This window comes from Vombatus ursinus, unplaced genomic scaffold (genome assembly GCF_900497805.2).
Source record: "Vombatus ursinus unplaced genomic scaffold, bare-nosed wombat genome assembly UNPS02009173.1, whole genome shotgun sequence".
Classification (NCBI taxonomy): Eukaryota; Metazoa; Chordata; class Mammalia; order Diprotodontia; family Vombatidae; genus Vombatus; species Vombatus ursinus.
The window spans coordinates 8,543,890-8,554,833 of NW_020948951.1; the positions used below are offsets into that span (position 1 = coordinate 8,543,890).

General features: G+C 37.3%; 2 non-coding genes across 2 annotated transcripts; both read right to left on the reverse strand.

Annotated features, from left to right (window-relative positions):
- Positions 1 to 1,741: 1,741 nt before the first annotated feature.
- Positions 1,742 to 1,813, reverse strand: TRNAA-CGC. Its single transcript has one exon. It is a non-coding gene; the product is annotated as a tRNA-Ala (tRNA).
- A 5,512-nt stretch (positions 1,814 to 7,325) lies between these two features.
- Positions 7,326 to 7,398, reverse strand: TRNAM-CAU. The gene has a single exon. It is a non-coding gene; the product is annotated as a tRNA-Met (tRNA).
- Between the last annotated feature and the right edge of the window lie 3,546 nt (positions 7,399 to 10,944).

The following is a 10,944-nucleotide window of genomic DNA, read 5'->3' on the forward strand; positions in this document are numbered from 1 at the left end:
TCCTTGCAGTGTCTCCCACAAGACACTCTATCTCCCTACTCTGGGCATATTCATCAGCTTTTCCCAATATCTGGATTTCTCTCACTTTTTATGCCTGCCTCCTGGCTTTCTTCAAGTCCCACCTAACATCCCTCCTTCTGTAAGAAGCACTTCTCGATTCTCATTAATGCTAGTGACTTCACTATATTGATTATCTCCAATTTGTTCTGTATATATATTGTTTTTGGTGCATAGTGGTTTGCATGTTGTCACCCCCATTCAAATGTGAGTTCCTCTGGCCTTACTATCCCCATTTACTACATTGTGACTAGCACATATTGTGCTTAATAAATGCTTCATGACTACTTGAAGTAGTCTTTTTACAAGGCAATGATAACCCAATAACTAAAGTGATGAAAAGAAGCTTTAAATCTTTCCCCTTACATTTCTCTCTTTTACAAACATTTATCTTAATATATCAGCAACTTATTTAAATATGAACTTGATCTACACTTAAGAGACCTCAATTAGGAGACTGAGAAGGAAATTGGAGTTAGAAAGGGGCGATTAAAGAGTTTAAGAGAACAATGAATCCCAATTCTGAATTAGGAAATCTTTCTTATGCTAGTAAAAATTTACTATGCAAGTAAAAATTCTCTTTCCCTCTCCATTTATTTAAGAAATATTTACTGAGTGCTGAATATGGGGAAAGGCTACAACTAGGGCTATCAAAGTGTATAAGACAAGATTTCTGACCTTGAGGAACTTACAATGCAGTGAGTTTTTAATCAAGTGGATTTTCAGTTAATGCCAGGGGGAAAAAAAGCAAGGAAGGAAGTTAGCAAACCTGTCATCTGTCTTACCAAAAATAATGAAATTTGCAGATAACTTTATATTCAGTCCTTTGCTCTGTTATTAGGGACAAAGCATAAGCACCAGAGATCCTTAGTTATGAAAGATGTTCATTCACTAGGGTTTCCAATCTTGACTCAGAAAATGTGGAGCATGGATTCTTCAGTCATGTATCTTTTTTCCCAATCTCAGTATCTGGCCTCCTCACCCCTAAATCATTTATTCATTCACTCAACGACCATTTCCTCAATGCCTACTATGTGCATTGTGCTTGCTAAACAAGATACAAAAGTCAAATGAAATCGTCATGGAGCTTGCATCCTGGAATCAGACAGCTTTCCAGTTCTGCTCTTGTGATGCCGCCAGAGTCTGAATACAAAGAAAATTTTGCAATCCCCTGAAACTGGAATGCACTTCCTCTTCACCTTTGCTCAGCAAAATTCCTTTAAGACAGAGCAGATGACAATTTATATATCAAAACCTTTCCCGCTCTTGCTAGTGGTTAGTGCTCTCTCTTTGAAATTAAATTGTATGTGTGTCCACTCATAAAGTGCTGATCCTTGAAGGCTGGGACTGTTGAAGTTTTGTTCTTCCATCCCCAGTGCCCTAGCAAAGTGCCGTACAACGGGGGAAAGTAATGTTTGTTGAATAGAATTGAATTGATAACAAGTAACAGGATCGCTATTTATAAATACCTCCTATACTTTTGCTCCTCAGTGCACTTTGTAGTCTAGATAGATTCACTCAGCTATAATTTTCTCTCGTGTTGTCAACTCGAAGTTGTAACTCATGGACGTTATTGGCACAGGTCAGAACTTTCTGGAATCTCATTCCAGGTAGTTAATTTGTAAGGTAGAGTCACAATGAGTTATATGTCTTATGGAAGAGAAAAGAAAAACACTCAAGCTCGTGGAGATGCCGGGGATCGAACCCGGGGCCTCATACATGCGAAGCATGCGCTCTACCACTGAGCTACATCCCCTTCTACGTAAACAAAAGCAGTTCGAGTCAAATGGAGGAAAGGAATGGGGAGGGGGCTGAACTGCTGTTTAATCTTCCTGTTAAAATTCCAGTTTGAGGCTGTTCCTATTTTCAAATTCAAAGTCTCAATGTTGAAAAGGATTTCAAGATCCTCCTATCCCAACACATACCTGAGCAAGAATTCTGTCTACCACATCTCCAATAATTGGGCATCCAGTCATTGTTTCAAGATCCCAGTAAGAGGGAAATCTCCAATAATTGGTCATCCAACCTATTTCATTTCTGCTTATCTCTTATTGTGAGGAATTCTCATGCCAGCCATGGATCCACTGACTTGTGCCAGCACTGCAGCTAGAATCTTGTAAATCTCTGTCCAAAGTAAACAACCTAAAGAATCCAGTAAATCCAACTCTTTGTTGTCCTTGATATGATTAATTTGGAAACATGATGTGGATTTTCTTGAATAAGGAAACTAGTATAATATACTATGCTGTTTTATAATATACATAATTGCCAAATAAATTAATACAGATAAGTATTTAAGTAGAAGCAAAATTTCCATTCTTGCCTAGTATCATACTCCTAAAGGCCAATGTATGCTAAAAGACATATTCCAGGTAATATGTATCTTGCTTCATATTTCCAGTAATTTTAGCTCAAAGAAATATAAATTGAGTATCCTAAACTCCTTAGTTATCTCTCTAGTTCTTGTCCAATAAACATCATTGAGAAGCAAGAATGTTAATCAAATTTCATTTCTAATAAGAGCAATAATAATAATAACAGCACGTTTACATAGTACTTTAAGGTTTACAAACCACTTCCTTCTTTTTTTTTCCTTTCTTAAAGCCTTTTAGATAGGTAGCACAGATACTATTTTCTCCATTTCATAGATAAGGAAACTGAGGATCAGAAAGTTTAATCACATTGTATCAGAGACTAAAAGTAGCTAAGGTTGAGAGTAAAAAAAAAAAAGAACAATTACCAAATTGACAGTTTAAAAATAAGAGCAATTACAAAATTGACTATGTTTTAGAAGGGATTCTTGTTCAGGTATGCATGGGAATAGATAGTCTCTGAAGTAACTTTCAACTCTAAAATTCTTTAAGTCTATGAAATAGAAATAAAAGGGTGTGGAAAAGGGCACAGTGCTTCCCAAGGCCACACCAATTTGGCAGGCAACCTATGTTATTTTCCTCATCAAAGCAGGAATCTACCATTTCTTTTATAACTACAACACATTGAGAAGTCAATATGAAAATCAACAAAACTACAGTAAATCCAATTAATGCAGAATTGTTTTTGATCACATCCTTTCCCTAATTAATGTGAACTAATTTAAATCACCTAGAAGACAGGTTTCACACACACACACACACACACACACACACACACACACACATACACATACACATACTAAAATAAGTAAATCAAAGACAAATTAAGTTCTTGGGCCAAGAAGTGAATTATTAACTTTGCCCTCAACAGTGATGAAGACATACATCTAAATACCTAATAATCCATCAGTAGACAAAAAGATACCACTAAAATGAGATCATAGATTTGTGGCTGGGGGGACCTTTGAGATAATTGGCTCCAATACCCTTATTTTACCAAAGATAGTAAATAGCTGAACAGGATTGAGAGAAACTTAGGTCCTCTGACCACAAATCCTGTGCTTTCCACCAGATCAGACTGTCTCTTAACACTCTTTGAAAAGAAATAAATACATAACTACATACTGAAAAACACCATCAATTATAGGTCAGACTTAGCCAGATTTGGTCAAAAACAGTGGACTATGTTTGAATCAATACAGCATTTACTGAGCACCTACTATGTGCAAGGAACCATGCTAGGCATTGTGACAATGCAAAGAAGAATATGACATCATTCTGGCACTCAAAAGAGTCATGATCTATCAGGGAGATAAGACAAAGATTCAAATTTCTAGAATTTAGGAAGAATATGATAAATGACACAAGATGCAAAGCACCAGGTGACTTTAAAGAAGTCAGTTGATTGATGACAAGCATTTATTAAACATTTATTATATGCAAAAGCAGTGTGTTAAGGTCTGGTAATACAAAAAGGAGCAACAAGAAATGAACAGTCTGTGCTCTCACTGAGGTTACATTGTAAGAGAGGTAGACAGCATAGAAAAGGAAGTTTGAAAGGGGGAGAGATACCCTGCCCAGGAGCATGCAAGAGAAGTCGTGCTGAAGAATGATGAGATGTCTGGCCTGAGTGTCCTCCTTTAATGGATGTTCTGGTAAGAGTCACAATCAGATGGTGGGAGCTAGAGCAAGCATTATTAAACACCTACTGTGTGCTAGGCACCGTGGTAATACTTTTAAAATGACATTTTAATTAATCTATATATTAAGAGGGTATTTTTTTAGGTATAAATTCCAGGGCCGAAGTGATCTTCCAAAATAAAGAGATTTCTGTGACATGATGAAGTCCAGAGTTCAGCCTGGTGAAAAATTAATGATGTGAGGGAAGAAATCCCTCCTCATAAGGAAGGCAATCAGAGTAGTTTTTATCTATCTGTGCACAAAAGAAGAATTAAAGAATGAATAAGACTCCTGCTTAATGTGAATGAGATGCTGATAATGGATGGGAGAGAAAGGCATTTTTAGATCAATCAATCAATGAACATTTATTAAGTGCTTACTATGTCCCAGGCACTCTGTTAAGCTCTAGGGATACAAGAAGAGGCCCTCAAGGAGCTAACAATCTAAAGATGGAAACAGCACAAAAATAAATATATACAAAACAAGCTATATACAGCATAAAAAGAAAATAATTAAAAGAGGGAAGGCCCTGGAATTAAGAGGGCTTAGGGTCAAGTGGATGGAGTGCCAGACCTGGAGTCAGAAGACTCATCTTCCTGGATTGAAATCTGGTTTCAGACACTTACTAGCTGTGTGACCCTGAACTAGTCCTTAAAGTTGTTTGCATCAGTTTCCTTATCTATAAAATGAATTGAAGAAAGAAATGGCAAGTGACTCCAGTATCTTTCCCAAGAAAATCCCAAAAGGGTCCACAAAGAGCAAGACACACCTGAAAATGATTAAACAACAACAGACCATGGGATTTTAGTTGGGACTTAAGGAAGCCGAGGAGGTCAGTAGTCAGAATAGAGGAGAGCATGAATCCCAGGCCTGGGGGACAGTCAGAGAAAATACCAGAAGCTGAGAGATGGAGTGTCTTGTTTGTGGAACAGCTAGGAGGCTGGATTGAAGAGTATGTGTTTGGGGAATAAGGTGTAAGAAAATTGGAAAAATAGGAGGGGGCTAGGTAATGAAGGCTTTGAATGCCAAATAGAGCACTTAGTATTTGCTTCTAGAGGCACTAGGAAGCCACTGGAGTTTATTTAATAGGTGTATGACATTATTGAACCTGTGTTTTAGGAAAATCACTTTATTGGCTGGATGGAAAATGGATTGAAATGGGGAGAGACTTGAGGCAGGGAGACCCACTGGCAGACTACTTCAGTAATCAAAGCCTGAGGTGATGAGGGTTGGCACTAATGGTGGCGATGTCAAAGAAAAGGGGGTGTATTGGAGAGATGCTGCAAAGGTGAAATTGACAGGACTTGGCACAGCTTGGAAGCGGAGGAATCCAGGATGCCCCTAGATTGAGAGCCTATGTGACTGGGAGGATGATGTTGCCTTCTACAGTAATAGGAGAGGTAGGGGCAAGAGGAGGAGAGGGATCAAACTCCACAGTAGTTTTAATTAATTATCAATTTTGATAGTTGTGGTCATTTCCTCAATCCAACAATAAATTGGATTTAAAAAAATTTAATACTGTACGTGGTGCTCCAGGTTCTTTGCCCTCTCTCCTCTCCTATTATCCCTAACAGATACAGCTGGAAAGGGAACATCAGTATTAGAAAGGACATTACATCACATGTAACTTCTTCATTATATATCTATGGACATCCTATCTAGTAAAGGTATAGAATACTTGAAAGAAGAGACTAATTTACTTCAAGAACATTTATTTTGTCCTTACTATGAGAAATCAGAACCATAAATAGCAATTTTTACACATAGAGGAAAAGATGGGGGTAGGAAGAGATGAGAAGTTCACCTGGTGGTACAACTATGAAGGATTATGAATCTCTCTCCTCTCTCACTTCCCCTCTCTTTCCTTTCCCCCCTCCAATAAGAACTTTATATTTTACTTGGTTAAATTGAGAAAAGAACCAATGGATTGTAGTCCCAGGAGGGGAGCACTTCAAAAGAATTAGACACTGGACTTGGGATTTCATTGATATATTGAACTCCCAGAAGACTAAACTTAAACTCTCAAGAGTTTCCTAAGGTACTAAAGTGACTCCCCCAGCATCACACAGACAGTTTAAATACACCCCCCCCAATGAAACAAATTCTGTCATCTATTGCTACCCCTGGGAGACAAGGGCTCCACCCATCTAGTTTATCGAAATGCCAGGAAGGAGAAAGGAAGGAGTCTTCTCTTTATCTTGGGAAATTAAATCAGTTAGTCAAGTCAACAAGCATTTATGAATTGCCTACTATGTGCTTAGAAATGTGCCATGAGCTGGCAAAAGCATTGGTATTCCTCACTTTACTTTCATTATTTTCAAAATGGAAATCTCACCTCTCTTCTTACAGCAGACCTCTCTGTGGCTCAGTCAAGGTCCGAAAGACTAAATGTCTGATTATAAAATAGTTTCCTTCCAAACCATTGTATCTTACATAGCTTTCCAATGGTCTGGATTTGTTTATTTCTTTGAAAAACAATATTTTAATAAGCTTGTACAGAGTTATGTGCCTGTTCCATCCCCCATTAAACTGTGAGCTCTTTGAGAGCAAGGACTGACTTTGTCTTTCCCTAGAATCTCTCAATAAATGCTTGTTACCTTGACAGTTTTGATATTTTCAAGTGTGTGCATAGTCCTTTACTCTTCTGGGAGTCCAGGGTCTTGCCAACATTTAAAAAAAATAATTTATTTTTAGTTTTCAGCATTCCCTTCCACAAGATTTTGAGTTCCAAATTTTCTCCCCATCTCTCCCTTACCCCCACCCCAAGATGGCGTGCATTCTGAATACCCCTTCCCCTGATGGGTCCTCCCTTCTATCATCCCCCTTCCCTCTTCTCTTATCCCCTTCCCCTTCTATTTTCCTGTAGGGCAGGATAGATTTCTATACCCCATCACCTGTATATCTTATTTCCCAGTTGCACGTAAAAACAATTTTTTACATTTGATTTTAAAACTGGGTTCCAAATTCTCTCCCTTCTTCTCTGCCCACCCACCCTCACTGAGAAGGCAAGCAACTCAATTTTACAGGTTATATAGCCAACATTTCTTTTTGATGGTGACTAATTCCCCTTCCCACCCCACATCACCCACTTCGAAGAAAAAGAGATAAATATAAACATTCAAGATTTCTTCCACTGACATGTAAATTTCTTATTTTACTTTTCATAATATAGAGATATGTATACAAAGGCTGATTTTTAGGACAGAAAAAATATTTTGCCCTCTCTGAGGCTTGAACTCAGGACCTTCAGATTATGAGACTGACGCGCTGCCTACTGCGCTAAGAAAGCAACTGGCATAATGAGATTACTTCAAATTTAAGAAGGAAGAATCCATGTGTATTTTTAAATACTTGTTTAAGTTCTATATCCATAAAAACGTATATACTGAGGAAATGTCATTTTCTATTTGTTTGGGGGGATATTTACTGAAACCTACATAAATCATAAAGAACTTTTTTCATCAAACCAAAAAATAACTAAAATTAGGTTTTTTAAATTAGCAACTGAACTTGGCTTAAATACAAAAAATAATGAGACACAAACAGCAATTTTCTTGCTTATTATTATATTCCCCGGGTGCTAGCTAAAATAGCAAGACTTGCTTAAGTGAGAGACAGAAGACTGTATGTATCAGGCAAGGCAAACCACCACCACTACCTTGACCGCCATTTCCCCATATACCCGGATGGAGACTACTATGTCACAGCTGAAGAGTCTGTAAAAGCCACAATGCTTCCAGTGAAGTGATCTCCGAGCTGTTATACTGGAAAGATAGAGATGCAGCCTGGCAAGCACTCCTTCAGGAGCTGTAGGTGGAGCTGCCTAAGACCCAGAAAATGAAGTTCTTGCCACTGAAATCCTTGGAATTCTCAAATAGCTCAATATCAGAAACAGATAGCATTTTATCAGTGGAATGACATGTTTCATCTAGGGTTATGAAGTGTTACATACTCTACCATTCATATAGCCATCACTGCTATATGAATGATATCATTTAATGAGTGTCACTATAATGGAATGTACTCTAGGGGAATTATTGGGAAGTGGTGGTCAAGTAAAAACAAAATGCATTAATCAATCACTCATTAAAAATATTAATCATGTTATTGCTTTACTTTGTATATTTTGGTTGATTTTTGTGTGAGATGTTAAGTCATTTTTCAATTCTTGGATGTTCCTTTAAGTTGTTCTTTAAGAGACATGTAAGGAGCGTGATTCTCTTTGAACTTCATATTCTTCCATCTTGACTAGAAATAACCAGTAACTATGCTTTACTGTGCTTTTGAGAGGATTACTCTAAATGTTTTATTGTCTCTAATTGTTCAAGTAAAATAATCTCCCTTCATTATAGATAAATACATAATCTTTTCAATAGAAAATATATTGGATCAGCTGAAATCAGTATAAGCAGTTTAAGTACAAGAATATAGAAGCACAAAGGAAAAAGCCCAGACTTTATATATATATATATATATTCCACTATATTTATTATTAGGATTCACAAGTGTGGTTGATGTAGAGAAGAGACCACTGTAATTGCTTTGCATACATGTTTTGGTTACTGAAAGAAGGAAACCTCACTGAATAGGACTGGTTCCTATTACGCAACACTAATGTGCTTCAAGTTTAACTGTTAACCAGTTCTAGTTAGAACTAGCTGTTGAAACTCTCTAACAAGCTTACTGATGTGGCACAGTTAGAATTCCACTCACCTCATCCTGAATAGTCCTGTCTGGTTCATTTTCATTGGTAACTAGTCCATGTTCTATGACCTCATTGCCCCACTTTTTCCTGACAGCTGCCACAGCAGGCATTTTGTTTGAAAACCCTATATAAACCCAGGCTTTCATTGGCTCTGTGCCCTCAATCAGGTCACAAACTCCCACAAAAATGACTTAAGAATCTGTTATAGCCAATGGCTAAGTCATTCTTTGGTTGCCTTAAATCCACACCTACATTGGGTCATACAGGTCTCAAAGAGTTTAAATTCTCACCAAGTCAGGCTGTCCACAAATGCTAGTATGTGCTTTCATAACTGGACCTCTTGTGCTTTAACCTTCTGTATCTATTCTGTCCCCAATACTCCTGCACCTAAGAGCAGGAAAGCATTGACCCAACAAGGACAGAAGCAACAGCTGGGGCATGTGTTTATGTTTTCATATTATTAGAGTGGGGAGATAGGCAGCTGGGATATTCTAACTAAATCTACTGCTACTTCCACTTTTCTTACCAGAAAACTTTCAGTAGTCCTTGCCTTGATCAGTGACTGAAAAGAGAGACCCTAGTTGCCCTTACTCCTTACCAGTCTTTTCTATTCTTTAACAGTTCTGGATCAGGAGTCAATAGAAATGGCCCTTTGTTTACTACATAGCAAGTGGAGAAAAGAGTTACTATGCAGTTTACCATGCATTTAAAGTAATACTCTCCAAAGCACAGTAAAGCATAGTCACTGGTATTTGTAGTCAAGATTGGAAAATATGAAGTTCAAAGAGAACCAGCCTCCTTACATGTCTCTTAAAGAACAACTTAAAGGAACATCCAAGAATTGAAAAATGACAACATCTCACACAAAAATCAACCAAAATATACAACGTAAAGCAATAACATGATTAATATTTTTAATGAGTGATGAATGCATTTTGTTTTTACTTGACCACCACTTCCCAATAATTCCCCTAGAGTACATTCCATTATAGTGACACTCATTAAATGATATCATTCATATAGCAGTGATGGCTATATGAATGGTAGAGTATGTAACACTTCATAACCCTAGATGAAACATGTCATTTCCACTGATAAAATTGTATGCATACTCAGAAGTCCACATGATTGACTGAATAAAGCCCAGAACATTGAACTTGCTCACAAAGGCTGGGTATTTATTGGCCACCCCTCCCTCCTTTATTGTTTTTCAGTCTTGTCAGATTCTTCATGACCCCATTTGGGGTTTTCTTGGCAAAGATACTGGAATGGTTTGCCATTTCCTTCTCCAGCTCATTTCACAGATGAAGAAACTGAGGCAAACAGGGTTAAGTGACTTGCCCAAGGTAACACATCTAGTAAGTGTCTGAGGCCAGATTTGAATTCAGGAATATGAGTCCTCCTGACTCCAGGCCCAGAATGGTAACATTAGCCTTCTCTTATTCTTATATAAAGTAGTCTTACTTGATAGGTGCTTTCTGTAGCTAATAGTAAGGTCAAATCTATGCTTCAAATGCCTCCATATCAGATAATTCCTTGGCAAAAAGGATGACAAATATGTCTGAGGACTTTTACCATTAATTACTAGACAAATCAAAATTTTATTCTGCTCTGCAAGTAGATGAAGCAACAGATGTAATTAAAGATGCTCATTTGGTTATACAGGTACAATATGTTGTTGAAATTTTTGCTTGGGAAGACTTATTGTTGTATTCATTGATAGCAATATCAAATCAATAGAAGATTTCAACATGCTCAATGAAATTTATAATAAAAATGATATGATTTGGGAAAATGTCTTGGAGTCTCTACTGATGGAGCTCATCTGACATCGGAAGGAAATTCTGGTCTGTAAGCACACATTTAAAAGGAGTACTCAACTTGGACACATTGAATATCTTACAATCAAGAAATCTATATACAGATTTTCAAGTTGTTACAAAAGTAATCAACTGTATTTTTAAAAGTTCATTTCAAGGAAGGATCTTTGCAAAATTGCGTTTTCATAAGAGAGCACTTCTATTATTGTGAAACACACTGATTTTCTTCTGCCAAAATTTGTATTTATTTTTGAGATTGGATTTCTCTCTCTCTCTCTCTCTCTCTCTCTCTCTCTCTCTCTCTCTCTCT